The 12,358-nt window shown below is 45.6% G+C and overlaps 26 non-coding genes across 26 annotated transcripts; all 26 read right to left on the reverse strand.

Annotated features, from left to right (window-relative positions):
• Nucleotides 1–371: 371 nt before the first annotated feature.
• Nucleotides 372–445, reverse strand: trnai-aau (transfer RNA isoleucine (anticodon AAU)). The gene has a single exon. It is a non-coding gene; the product is annotated as a tRNA-Ile (tRNA).
• A 457-nt stretch (nt 446–902) lies between these two features.
• Nucleotides 903–975, reverse strand: trnaf-gaa (transfer RNA phenylalanine (anticodon GAA)). The gene has a single exon. It is a non-coding gene; the product is annotated as a tRNA-Phe (tRNA).
• An 82-nt stretch (nt 976–1,057) lies between these two features.
• Nucleotides 1,058–1,131, reverse strand: trnai-aau (transfer RNA isoleucine (anticodon AAU)). Its single transcript has one exon. It is a non-coding gene; the product is annotated as a tRNA-Ile (tRNA).
• Nucleotides 1,132–1,592: 461 nt separating this feature from the next.
• Nucleotides 1,593–1,666, reverse strand: trnai-aau (transfer RNA isoleucine (anticodon AAU)). Its single transcript has one exon. It is a non-coding gene; the product is annotated as a tRNA-Ile (tRNA).
• A 461-nt stretch (nt 1,667–2,127) lies between these two features.
• On the reverse strand, nt 2,128–2,201 carry trnai-aau (transfer RNA isoleucine (anticodon AAU)). Its single transcript has one exon. It is a non-coding gene; the product is annotated as a tRNA-Ile (tRNA).
• A 457-nt stretch (nt 2,202–2,658) lies between these two features.
• Nucleotides 2,659–2,731, reverse strand: trnaf-gaa (transfer RNA phenylalanine (anticodon GAA)). The gene has a single exon. It is a non-coding gene; the product is annotated as a tRNA-Phe (tRNA).
• Nucleotides 2,732–2,813: 82 nt separating this feature from the next.
• Nucleotides 2,814–2,887, reverse strand: trnai-aau (transfer RNA isoleucine (anticodon AAU)). The gene has a single exon. It is a non-coding gene; the product is annotated as a tRNA-Ile (tRNA).
• A 461-nt stretch (nt 2,888–3,348) lies between these two features.
• Nucleotides 3,349–3,422, reverse strand: trnai-aau (transfer RNA isoleucine (anticodon AAU)). Its single transcript has one exon. It is a non-coding gene; the product is annotated as a tRNA-Ile (tRNA).
• A 461-nt stretch (nt 3,423–3,883) lies between these two features.
• trnai-aau (transfer RNA isoleucine (anticodon AAU)) lies at nt 3,884–3,957 on the reverse strand. Its single transcript has one exon. It is a non-coding gene; the product is annotated as a tRNA-Ile (tRNA).
• Nucleotides 3,958–4,418: 461 nt separating this feature from the next.
• trnai-aau (transfer RNA isoleucine (anticodon AAU)) lies at nt 4,419–4,492 on the reverse strand. Its single transcript has one exon. It is a non-coding gene; the product is annotated as a tRNA-Ile (tRNA).
• Nucleotides 4,493–4,954: 462 nt separating this feature from the next.
• trnaf-gaa (transfer RNA phenylalanine (anticodon GAA)) lies at nt 4,955–5,027 on the reverse strand. Its single transcript has one exon. It is a non-coding gene; the product is annotated as a tRNA-Phe (tRNA).
• Nucleotides 5,028–5,109: 82 nt separating this feature from the next.
• On the reverse strand, nt 5,110–5,183 carry trnai-aau (transfer RNA isoleucine (anticodon AAU)). The gene has a single exon. It is a non-coding gene; the product is annotated as a tRNA-Ile (tRNA).
• Nucleotides 5,184–5,644: 461 nt separating this feature from the next.
• On the reverse strand, nt 5,645–5,718 carry trnai-aau (transfer RNA isoleucine (anticodon AAU)). The gene has a single exon. It is a non-coding gene; the product is annotated as a tRNA-Ile (tRNA).
• Nucleotides 5,719–6,179: 461 nt separating this feature from the next.
• Nucleotides 6,180–6,253, reverse strand: trnai-aau (transfer RNA isoleucine (anticodon AAU)). The gene has a single exon. It is a non-coding gene; the product is annotated as a tRNA-Ile (tRNA).
• A 461-nt stretch (nt 6,254–6,714) lies between these two features.
• trnai-aau (transfer RNA isoleucine (anticodon AAU)) lies at nt 6,715–6,788 on the reverse strand. Its single transcript has one exon. It is a non-coding gene; the product is annotated as a tRNA-Ile (tRNA).
• Nucleotides 6,789–7,248: 460 nt separating this feature from the next.
• Nucleotides 7,249–7,322, reverse strand: trnai-aau (transfer RNA isoleucine (anticodon AAU)). The gene has a single exon. It is a non-coding gene; the product is annotated as a tRNA-Ile (tRNA).
• Nucleotides 7,323–7,779: 457 nt separating this feature from the next.
• On the reverse strand, nt 7,780–7,852 carry trnaf-gaa (transfer RNA phenylalanine (anticodon GAA)). Its single transcript has one exon. It is a non-coding gene; the product is annotated as a tRNA-Phe (tRNA).
• An 82-nt stretch (nt 7,853–7,934) lies between these two features.
• Nucleotides 7,935–8,008, reverse strand: trnai-aau (transfer RNA isoleucine (anticodon AAU)). The gene has a single exon. It is a non-coding gene; the product is annotated as a tRNA-Ile (tRNA).
• A 461-nt stretch (nt 8,009–8,469) lies between these two features.
• Nucleotides 8,470–8,543, reverse strand: trnai-aau (transfer RNA isoleucine (anticodon AAU)). The gene has a single exon. It is a non-coding gene; the product is annotated as a tRNA-Ile (tRNA).
• Nucleotides 8,544–9,004: 461 nt separating this feature from the next.
• trnai-aau (transfer RNA isoleucine (anticodon AAU)) lies at nt 9,005–9,078 on the reverse strand. The gene has a single exon. It is a non-coding gene; the product is annotated as a tRNA-Ile (tRNA).
• A 457-nt stretch (nt 9,079–9,535) lies between these two features.
• trnaf-gaa (transfer RNA phenylalanine (anticodon GAA)) lies at nt 9,536–9,608 on the reverse strand. The gene has a single exon. It is a non-coding gene; the product is annotated as a tRNA-Phe (tRNA).
• Nucleotides 9,609–9,690: 82 nt separating this feature from the next.
• Nucleotides 9,691–9,764, reverse strand: trnai-aau (transfer RNA isoleucine (anticodon AAU)). Its single transcript has one exon. It is a non-coding gene; the product is annotated as a tRNA-Ile (tRNA).
• Nucleotides 9,765–10,225: 461 nt separating this feature from the next.
• trnai-aau (transfer RNA isoleucine (anticodon AAU)) lies at nt 10,226–10,299 on the reverse strand. Its single transcript has one exon. It is a non-coding gene; the product is annotated as a tRNA-Ile (tRNA).
• A 461-nt stretch (nt 10,300–10,760) lies between these two features.
• trnai-aau (transfer RNA isoleucine (anticodon AAU)) lies at nt 10,761–10,834 on the reverse strand. The gene has a single exon. It is a non-coding gene; the product is annotated as a tRNA-Ile (tRNA).
• A 618-nt stretch (nt 10,835–11,452) lies between these two features.
• trnai-aau (transfer RNA isoleucine (anticodon AAU)) lies at nt 11,453–11,526 on the reverse strand. The gene has a single exon. It is a non-coding gene; the product is annotated as a tRNA-Ile (tRNA).
• A 463-nt stretch (nt 11,527–11,989) lies between these two features.
• On the reverse strand, nt 11,990–12,062 carry trnaf-gaa (transfer RNA phenylalanine (anticodon GAA)). The gene has a single exon. It is a non-coding gene; the product is annotated as a tRNA-Phe (tRNA).
• Between the last annotated feature and the right edge of the window lie 296 nt (nt 12,063–12,358).

Here is a 12,358-nt window from a genome sequence, read left to right on the forward strand (position 1 = left end):
CAGACTGGACCCTCTTGGTTGCTCATAGTGGCAAGTCCAGACAACTGGGGAATTAGCTCAAATGGTAGAGTGCTTGCTTAGCATGCGAGAGGTAGTGGGATCGATGCCCACATTCTCCAAAAACACATTATTTTTGAGGATCCAAGAATGCTCCAGTTTACACTTCATGCAGCTTTCTCTTACGAAAACCTACTGTCATGTAACAATCACAAGCAACTTTCATGTCAGACTAAGGTCACAATTTCACATGAAAAAAAAAGACATTACTTACATTCACAAGAGCAGCGTAGCACACACGATTCAGGCCCACAAACACTCATGACGATACACATGCAAGTGACTCACAATTTTCACACTCAAAATATAATCGATGGCCAATATGGGGATCGAACACACGACCTTGGCTTTATTTGCACCACGCTCTAACCAACTGAGCTAACCAGCCACTAGCTGCGCAGCACAATTGTTGAGATGCACCGAGCATCTGCAATTGCTGGCGTGTACACTAACAAGTCCACCAACAGCATAGCCTGACCAGACTGGACCCTCTTGGTTGCTCATAGTGGCAAGTCCACACAACTGGGGAATTAGCTCAAATGGTAGAGTGCTTGCTTAGCATGCGAGAGGTAGTGGGATCGATGCCCACATTCTCCAAAAACACATTCTTTTTGAGGATCCAATAATGCTCCAGTTTACACTTCATGCAGCTTTCTCTTACGAAAACCTACTGTCATGTAACAATCACAAGCAACTTTCATGTCAGACTAAGGTCACAATTTCACATGAAAAAGAAAGACATTACTTACATTCACAGGAGCAGCGTAGCACACACGATTCAGGCCCACAAACACAGCTGTGGGAACTTTCCTCAAAGCAGAACACAAAGAAGGGACAACATCTAATGCCGAAACCCGGGATCGAACCAGGGACCTTTAGATCTTCAGTGTAACGCTCTCCCAACTGAGCTATTTCGGCTAGCTGCTTAGACTTATTCTGTGACACTCATGACGATACACATGCAAGTGACTCACAATATTCACACTCAAAATATTATCAATGGCCAGTATGGGGATCGAACCCACGACCTTGGAGTTATTAGCACCACGCTCTAACCAACTGAGCTAACCAGCCACTAGCTACGCAGCACAATTGTTGAGATGCACCGAGCATCTGCAATTGCTGGCGTGTACACTAACAAGTCCACCAACAGCATAGCCTGACCAGACTGGACCCTCTTGGTTGCTCATAGTGGCAAGTCCACACAACTGGGGAATTAGCTCAAATGGTAGAGTGCTTGCTTAGCATGCGAGAGGTAGTGGGATCGATGCCCACATTCTCCAAAAACACATTCTTTTTGAGGATCCAAGAATGCTCCAGTTTACACTTCATGCAGCTTTCTCTTACGAAAACCTACTGTCATGTAACAATCACAAGCAACTTTCATGTCAGACTAAGGTCACAATTTCACATGAAAAAGAAAGACATTACTTACATTCACAAGAGCAGCGTAGCACACACGATTCAGGCCCACAAACACTCATGACGATACACATGCAAGTGACTCACAATTTTCACACTCAAAATATAATCGATGGCCAATATGGGGATCGAACACACGACCTTGGCTTTATTAGCACCACGCTCTAACCAACTGAGCTAACCAGCCACTAGCTGCGCAGCACAATTGTTGAGATGCACCGAGCATCTGCAATTGCTGGCGTGTACACTAACAAGTCCACCAACAGCATAGCCTGACCAGACTGGACCCTCTTGGTTGCTCATAGTGGCAAGTCCACACAACTGGGGAATTAGCTCAAATGGTAGAGTGCTTGCTTAGCATGCGAGAGGTAGTGGGATCGATGCCCACATTCTCCAAAAACACATTCATTTTGAGGATCCAAGAATGCTCCAGTTCACACTTCATGCAGCTTTCTCTTACGAAAACCTACTGTCATGTAACAATCACGAGCAACTTTCATGTCAGACTAAGGTCACAATTTCACATGAAAAAGAAAGACATTACTTACATTCACAGGAGCAGCGTAGCACACACGATTCAGGCCCACAAACACTCATGACGATACACATGCAAGTGACTCACAATTTTCACACTCAAAATATAATCGATGGCCAGTATGGGGATCGAACCCACGACCTTGGCGTTATTAGCACCACGCTCTAACCAACTGAGCTAACCAGCCACTAGCTGCGCAGCACAATTGTTGTGATGCACCGAGCATCTGCAATTGCTGGCGTGTACACAAACAAGTCCACCAACAGCATAGCCTGACAAGACTGGACCCTCTTGGTTGCTCATAGTGGCAAGTCCACACAACTGGGGAATTAGCTCAAATGGTAGAGTGCTTGCTTAGCATGCGAGAGGTAGTGGGATCGATGCCCACATTCTCCAAAAACACATTCTTTTTGAGGATCCAAGAATGCTCCAGTTCACACTTCATGCAGCTTTCTCTTACGAAAACCTACTGTCATGTAACAATCACAAGCAACTTTCATGTCAGACTAAGGTCACAATTTCACATGAAAAAGAAAGACATTACTTACATTCACAAGAGCAGCGTAGCACACACGATTCAGGCCCACAAACACAGCTGTGGGAACTTTCCTCAAAGCAGAACACAAAGAAGGGACAACATCTAATGCCGAAACCCGGGATCGAACCAGGGACCTTTAGATCTTCAGTCTAACGCTCTCCCAACTGAGCTATTTCGGCTAGCTGCTTAGACTCATTCTGTGACACTCATGACGATACACATGCAAGTGACTCACAATTTTCACACTCAAAATATAATCAATGGCCAGTATGGGGATCGAACCCACGACCTTGGCGTTATTAGCACCACGCTCTAACCAACTGAGCTAACCAGCCACTAGCTACGCAGCACAATTGTTGAGATGCACCGAGCATCTGCAATTGCTGGCGTGTACACTAACAAGTCCACCAACAGCATAGCCTGACCAGACTGGACCCTCTTGGTTGCTCATAGTGGCAAGTCCAGACAACTGGGGAATTAGCTCAAATGGTAGAGTGCTTGCTTAGCATGCGAGAGGTAGTGGGATCGATGCCCACATTCTCCAAAAACACATTCTTTTTGAGGATCCAAGAATGCTCCAGTTCACACTTCATGCAGCTTTCTCTTACGAAAACCTACTGTCATGTAACAATCACAAGCAACTTTCATGTCAGACTAAGGTCACAATTTCACATGAAAAAGAAAGACATTACTTACATTCACAGGAGCAGCGTAGCACACACGATTCAGGCCCACAAACACTCATGACGATACACATGCAAGTGACTCACAATTTTCACACTCAAAATATAATCGATGGCCAGTATGGGGATCGAACCCACGACCTTGGCGTTATTAGCACCACGCTCTAACCAACTGAGCTAACCAGCCACTAGCTGCGCAGCACAATTGTTGAGATGCACCGAGCATCTGCAATTGCTGGCGTGTACACTAACAAGTCCACCAACAGCATAGCCTGACCAGACTGGACCCTCTTGGTTGCTCATAGTGGCAAGTCCAGACAACTGGGGAATTAGCTCAAATGGTAGAGTGCTTGCTTAGCATGCGAGAGGTAGTGGGATCGATGCCCACATTCTCCAAAAACACATTCTTTTTGAGGATCCAAGAATGCTCCAGTTTACACTTCATGCAGCTTTCTCTTACGAAAACCTACTGTCATGTAACAATCACAAGCAACTTTCATGTCAGACTAAGGTCACAATTTCACATGAAAAAGAAAGACATTACTTACATTCACAAGAGCAGCGTAGCACACACGATTCAGGCCCACAAACACTCATGACGATACACATGCAAGTGACTCACAATTTTCACACTCAAAATATAATCGATGGCCAGTATGGGGATCGAACCCACGACCTTGGCGTTATTAGCACCACGCTCTAACCAACTGAGCTAACCAGCCACTAGCTGCGCAGCACAATTGTTGAGATGCACCGAGCATCTGCAATTGCTGGCGTGTACACTAACAAGTCCACCAACAGCATAGCCTGACCAGACTGGACCCTCTTGGTTGCTCATAGTGGCAAGTCCACACAACTGGGGAATTAGCTCAAATGGTAGAGTGCTTGCTTAGCATGCGAGAGGTAGTGGGATCGATGCCCACATTCTCCAAAAACACATTCATTTTGAGGATCCAAGAATGCTCCAGTTCACACTTCATGCAGCTTTCTCTTACGAAAACCTACTGTCATGTAACAATCACGAGCAACTTTCATGTCAGACTAAGGTCACAATTTCACATGAAAAAGAAAGACATTACTTACATTCACAGGAGCAGCGTAGCACACACGATTCAGGCCCACAAACACTCATGACGATACACATGCAAGTGACTCACAATTTTCACACTCAAAATATAATCGATGGCCAGTATGGGGATCGAACCCACGACCTTGGCGTTATTAGCACCACGCTCTAACCAACTGAGCTAACCAGCCACTAGCTGCGCAGCACAATTGTTGAGATGCACCGAGCATCTGCAATTGCTGGCGTGTACACTAACAAGTCCACCAACAGCATAGCCTGACAAGACTGGACCCTCTTGGTTGCTCATAGTGGCAAGTCCACACAACTGGGGAATTAGCTCAAATGGTAGAGTGCTTGCTTAGCATGCGAGAGGTAGTGGGATCGATGCCCACATTCTCCAAAAACACATTCTTTTTGAGGATCCAAGAATGCTCCAGTTTACACTTCATGCAGCTTTCTCTTACGAAAACCTACTGTCATGTAACAATCACAAGCAACTTTCATGTCAGACTAAGGTCACAATTTCACATGAAAAAGAAAGACATTACTTACATTCACAAGAGCAGCGTAGCGTAGCACACACGATTCAGGCCCACAAACACAGCTGTGTGAACTTTCCTCAAAGCAGAACACAAAGAAGGGACAACATCTAATGCCGAAACCCGGGATCGAACCAGGGACCTTTAGATCTTCAGTCTAACGCTCTCCCAACTGAGCTATTTCGGCTAGCTGCTTAGACTCATTCTGTGACACTCATGACGATACACATGCAAGTGACTCACAATTTTCACACTCAAAATATAATCAATGGCCAGTATGGGGATCGAACCCACGACCTTGGCGTTATTAGCACCACGCTCTAACCAACTGAGCTAACCAGCCACTAGCTACGCAGCACAATTGTTGAGATGCACCGAGCATCTGCAATTGCTGGCGTGTACACTAACAAGTCCACCAACAGCATAGCCTGACCAGACTGGACCCTCTTGGTTGCTCATAGTGGCAAGTCCAGACAACTGGGGAATTAGCTCAAATGGTAGAGTGCTTGCTTAGCATGCGAGAGGTAGTGGGATCGATGCCCACATTCTCCAAAAACACATTCTTTTTGAGGATCCAAGAATGCTCCAGTTTACACTTCATGCAGCTTTCTCTTACGAAAACCTACTGTCATGTAACAATCACAAGCAACTTTCATGTCAGACTAAGGTCACAATTTCACATGAAAAAGAAAGACATTACTTACATTCACAGGAGCAGCGTAGCACACACGATTCAGGCCCACAAACACTCATGACGATACACATGCAAGTGACTCACAATTTTCACACTCAAAATATAATCGATGGCCAGTATGGGGATCGAACCCACGACCTTGGCGTTATTAGCACCACGCTCTAACCAACTGAGCTAACCAGCCACTAGCTGCGCAGCACAATTGTTGAGATGCACCGAGCATCTGCAATTGCTGGCGTGTACACTAACAAGTCCACCAACAGCATAGCCTGACCAGACTGGACCCTCTTGGTTGCTCATAGTGGCAAGTCCAGACAACTGGGGAATTAGCTCAAATGGTAGAGTGCTTGCTTAGCATGCGAGAGGTAGTGGGATCGATGCCCACATTCTCCAAAAACACATTCATTTTGAGGATCCAAGAATGCTCCAGTTCACACTTCATGCAGCTTTCTCTTACGAAAACCTACTGTCATGTAACAATCACGAGCAACTTTCATGTCAGACTAAGGTCACAATTTCACATGAAAAAGAAAGACATTACTTAAATTCACAGGAGCAGCGTAGCACACACGATTCAGGCCCACAAACACTCATGACGATACACATGCAAGTGACTCACAATTTTCACACTCAAAATATAATCGATGGCCAGTATGGGGATCGAACCCACGACCTTGGCGTTATTAGCACCACGCTCTAACCAACTGAGCTAACCAGCCACTAGCTGCGCAGCACAATTGTTGAGATGCACCGAGCATCTGCAATTGCTGGCGTGTACACTAACAAGTCCACCAACAGCATAGCCTGACAAGACTGGACCCTCTTGGTTGCTCATAGTGGCAAGTCCACACAACTGGGGAATTAGCTCAAATGGTAGAGTGCTTGCTTAGCATGCGAGAGGTAGTGGGATCGATGCCCACATTCTCCAAAAACACATTCTTTTTGAGGATCCAAGAATGCTCCAGTTCACACTTCATGCAGCTTTCTCTTACGAAAACCTACTGTCATGTAACAATCACAAGCAACTTTCATGTCAGACTAAGGTCACAATTTCACATGAAAAAGAAAGACATTACTTACATTCACAAGAGCAGCGTAGCACACACGATTCAGGCCCACAAACACTCATGACGATACACATGCAAGTGACTCACAATTTTCACACTCAAAATATAATCGATGGCCAGTATGGGGATCGAACACACGACCTTGGCGTTATTAGCACCACGCTCTAACCAACTGAGCTAACCAGCCACTAGCTGCGCAGCACAATTGTTGAGATGCACCGAGCATCTGCAATTGCTGGCGTGTACACTAACAAGTCCACCAACAGCATAGCCTGACCAGACTGGACCCTCTTGGTTGCTCATAGTGGCAAGTCCAGACAACTGGGGAATTAGCTCAAATGGTAGAGTGCTTGCTTAGCATGCGAGAGGTAGTGGGATCGATGCCCACATTCTCCAAAAACACATTCTTTTGAGGATCCAAGAATGCTCCAGTTCACACTTCATGCAGCTTTCTCTTACGAAAACCTACTGTCATGTAACAATCACGAGCAACTTTCATGTCAGACTAAGGTCACAATTTCACATGAAAAAGAAAGACATTACTTAAATTCACAGGAGCAGCGTAGCACACACGATTCAGGCCCACAAACACTCATGACGATACACATGCAAGTGACTCACAATTTTCACACTCAAAATATAATCGATGGCCAGTATGGGGATCGAACCCACGACCTTGGCGTTATTAGCACCACGCTCTAACCAACTGAGCTAACCAGCCACTAGCTGCGCAGCACAATTGTTGAGATGCACCGAGCATCTGCAATTGCTGGCGTGTACACTAACAAGTCCACCAACAGCATAGCCTGACAAGACTGGACCCTCTTGGTTGCTCATAGTGGCAAGTCCACACAACTGGGGAATTAGCTCAAATGGTAGAGTGCTTGCTTAGCATGCGAGAGGTAGTGGGATCGATGCCCACATTCTCCAAAAACACATTCTTTTTGAGGATCCAAGAATGCTCCAGTTCACACTTCATGCAGCTTTCTCTTACGAAAACCTACTGTCATGTAACAATCACAAGCAACTTTCATGTCAGACTAAGGTCACAATTTCACATGAAAAAGAAAGACATTACTTACATTCACAAGAGCAGCGTAGCACACACGATTCAGGCCCAAAAACACAGCTGTGGGAACTTTCCTCAAAGCAGAACACAAAGAAGGGACAACATCTAATGCCGAAACCCGGGATCGAACCAGGGACCTTTAGATCTTCAGTCTAACGCTTTCCCAACTGAGCTATTTCGGCTAGCTGCTGAGACTCATTCTGTGACACTCATGACGATACACATGCAAGTGACTCACAACTTTCACACTCAAAATATAAGCGATGGCCAGTATGGGGATCGAACCCACGACCTTGGCGTTATTAGCACCACGCTCTAACCAACTGAGCTAACCAGCCACTAGCTACGCAGCACAATTGTTGAGATGCACCGAGCATCTGCAATTGCTGGCGTGTACACTAACAAGTCCACCAACAGCATAGCCTGACCAGACTGGACCCTCTTGGTTGCTCATAGTGGCAAGTCCAGACAACTGGGGAATTAGCTCAAATGGTAGAGTGCTTGCTTAGCATGCGAGAGGTAGTGGGATCGATGCCCACATTCTCCAAAGACACATTCTTTTTGAAGATCCAAGAATGCTCCAGTTCACACTTCATGCAGCTTTCTCTTACGAAAACCTACTCTCATGTAACAATCAAAAGCAACTTTCATGTCAGACTAAGGTCACAATTTCACATGAAAAAGAAAGACATTACTTACATTCACAGGAGCAGCATAGCACACACGATTCAGGCCTACAAACACTCATGACGATACACATGCAAGTGACTCACAATTTTCACACTCAAAATATAATCGATGGCCAGTATGGGGATCGAACCCACGACCTTGGCGTTATTAGCACCACGCTCTAACCAACTGAGCTAACCAGCCACTAGCTACGCAGCACAATTGTGGAGATGCACCGAGCATCTGCAATTGCTGGCGTGTACACTAACAAGTCCACCAACAGCATAGCCTGACCAGACTGGACCCTCTTGGTTGCTCATAGTGGCAAGTCCAGACAACTGGGGAATTAGCTCAAATGGTAGAGTGCTTGCTTAGCATGCGAGAGGTAGTGGGATCGATGCCCACATTCTCCAAAAACACATTCTTTTTGAGGATCCAAGAATGCTCCAGTTCACACTTCATGCAGCTTTCTCTTACGAAAACCTACTGTCATGTAACAATCAAAAGCAACTTTCATGTCAGACTAAGGTCACAATTTCACATGAAAAAGAAAGACATTACTTACATTCACAGGAGCAGCATAGCACACACGATTCAGGCCCACAAACACTCATGACGATACACATGCAAGTGACTCACAATTTTCACACTCAAAATATAAGCGATTGCCAGTATGGGGATCGAGCCCAAGACCTTGGCGTTATTAGCACCACGCTCTAACCAACTGAGCTAACCAGCCACTAGCTACGCAGCACAATTGTTGAGATGCACCGAGCATCTGCAATTGCTGGCGTTTACTCTAACAAGTCCACCAACAGCATAGCCTGACAAGACTGGACCCTCTTGGTTGCTCATAGTGGCAAGTCCAGACAACTGGGGAATTATCTCAAATGGTAGAGTGCTTGCTTAGCATGCGAGAGGTAGTGGGATCGATGCCCACATTCTCCAAAAACACGTTCTTTTTGAGGATCCAAGAATGCTCCAGTTTACACTTCATGCAGCTTTCTCTTACGAAAACCTACTGTCATGTAACAATCACAAGCAACTTTCATGTCAGACTAAGGTCACAATTTCACATGAAAAAGAAAGACATTACTTACATTCACAAGAGCAGCGTAGCACACACGATTCAGGCCCACAAACACAGCTGTGGGAACTTTCCTCAAAGCAGAACACAAAGAAGGGACAACATCTAATGCCGAAACCCAGGATCGAACCAGGGACCTTTAGATCTTCAGTCTAACGCTCTCCCAACTGAGCTATTTCGGCAAGCAGCTTAGACTCATTCTGTGACACTCATGACGATACACATGCAAGTGACTCACAATTTTCACACTCAAAATATAATCGATGGCCAGTATGGGGATCTAACCCACGACCTTGGCGTTATTAGCACCACGCTCTAACCAACTGAGCTAACCAGCCACTAGCTACGCAGCACAATTGTTGAGATGCACCGAGCATCTGCAATTGCTGGCGTGTACACTAACAAGTCCACCAACAGCATAGCCTGACCAGACTGGACCCTCTTGGTTGCTCATAGTGGCAAGTCCAGACAACTGGGGAATTAGCTCAAATGGTAGAGTCCTTGCTTAGCATGCGAGAGGTAGTGGGATCGATGCCCACATTCTCCAAAAACACATTCATTTTGAGGATCCAAGAATGCTCCAGTTCACACTTCATGCAGCTTTCTCTTACGAAAACCTACTGTCATGTAACAATCACGAGCAACTTTCATGTCAGACTAAGGTCACAATTTCACATGAAAAAGAAAGACATTACTTAAATTCACAGGAGCAGCGTAGCACACACAATTCAGGCCCACAAACACTCATGACGATACACATGCAAGTGACTCACAATTTTCACACTCAAAATATAATCGATGGCCAGTATGGGGATCAAACCCACAACCTTGGCGTTATTAGCACCACACTCTAACCAACTGAGCTAACCAGCCACTAGCTACGCAGCACAATTGTTGAGATGCACCGAGCATCTGCAATTGCTGGCGTGTACACTAACAAGTCCACCAACAGCATAGCCTGACCAGACTGGACCCTCTTGGTTGCTCATAGTGGCAAGTCCACACAACTGGGGAATTAGCTCAAATGGTAGAGTGCTTGCTTAGCATGCGAGAGGTAGTGGGATCGATGCCTACATTCTCCAAAAACACATTCTTTTTGAGGATCCAAGAATGCTCCAGTTCACACTTCATGCAGCGTTCTCTTACGAAAACCTACTGTCATGTAACAATCAAAAGCAACTTTCATGTCAGACTAAGGTCACAATTTCACATGAAAAAGAAAGACATTACTTACATTCACAGGAGCAGCATAGCACACACGATTCAGGCCCACAAACACTCATGACGATACACATGCAAGTGACTCACAATTTTCACACTCAAAATATAATCGATGGCCAGTATGGGGATCGAACCCAAGACCTTGGCGTTATTAGCACCACGCTCTAACCAACTGAGCTAACCAGCCACTAGCTACGCAGCACAATTGTTGAGATGCACCGAGCATCTGCAATTGCTGGCGTGTACACTAACAAGTCCACCAACAGCATAGCCTGACAAGACTGGACCCTCTTGGTTGCTCATAGTGGCAAGTCCACACAACTGGGGAATTAGCTCAAATGGTAGAGTGCTTGCTTAGCATGCGAGAGGTAGTGGGATTGATGCCCACATTCTCCTAAAACACGTTCTTTTTGAGGATCCAAGAATGCTCCAGTTCACACTTCATGCAGCTTTCTCTTACGAAAACCTACTGTCATGTAACAATCACAAGCAACTTTCATGTCAGACTAAGGTCACAATTTCACATGAAAAAGAAAGACATTACTTACATTCACAGGAGCAGCATAGCACACACGATTCAGGCCCACAAACACAGCTGTGGGAACTTTCCTCAAAGCCAAAGCAGAACACAGAGAAGGGACCACATCTAATGCCAAAACGCTGGAGCAAACCAGGGACCTTTAGATCTTCAGTCTAACGCTCTCCCATCTGAGCTATTTCGGCTAGCTGCTAAGATTCATTCTTTGACACTCATGACGATACACATGCAAGTGACTCACAATTTTCACACTCAAAATATAATCGATGACCACTATGGGGATCAAACCTACGACCTTGGCGTTATTAGCACCACGCTCTAACCAACTGAGCTAACCAGCCACTAGCTACGCAGCACAATTGTTGAGATGCACCGAGCATCTGCAAGTGCTGGCGTGTACACTAACAAGTCCACCAACAGCATAGCCTGACAAGACTGGACCCTCTTGGTTGCTCATAGTGGCAATTTCACACAACTGGGGTATTAGCTCAAATGGTAGAGTGCTTGCTTAGCATGCGAGCGGTAGTGGGATCGATGCCCACATTCTCCAAAAATGCTTTCTTTTTGAGGATCCAAGAATGCTCCAGTTCACACTTCATGCAGCTTTCTCTTACGAAAACCTACTGTCATGTAACAATCACAAGCAACTTTCATGTCAGACTAAGGTCACAATTTCACATGAAAAAGAAAGACATAACTTACATTCACAGGAGCAGAGTAGCACACAAGATTCAGGCCCACAAACACAGCTGTGGGAACTTTCCTCAAAGCCAAAGCAGAACACAAAGAAGGGACAACATCTAATGCCAAAACCCTGGATCAAACCAGGGACCTTTAGATGTTCAGTCTAACACTCTCCCAACTGAGCTATTTCAGCTAGCTTCTAAGATTCATTCTGTGACACTCATGACGATACACATGCAAGTGACTCACAATTTTCACACTCAAAATATAATCAATGGCCAGAATGGGGATCAAAGTCATGACCTTGGCGTTATTAGCACCACGCTCTAACCAACTGAGTTAACCAGCCACTAGCTACGCAGCACAATTGTTGAGATGCACCGAGCATCTGCAAGTGCTGGCGTGTACACTAACAAGTCCACCAACAGCATAGCCTGACAAGACTGGACCCTCTTGGTTGCTCATAGTGGCAATTCCACACAACTGGGA

Source organism: Salmo trutta, chromosome 34 (assembly GCF_901001165.1).
Source record: "Salmo trutta chromosome 34, fSalTru1.1, whole genome shotgun sequence".
Classification (NCBI taxonomy): Eukaryota; Metazoa; Chordata; class Actinopteri; order Salmoniformes; family Salmonidae; genus Salmo; species Salmo trutta.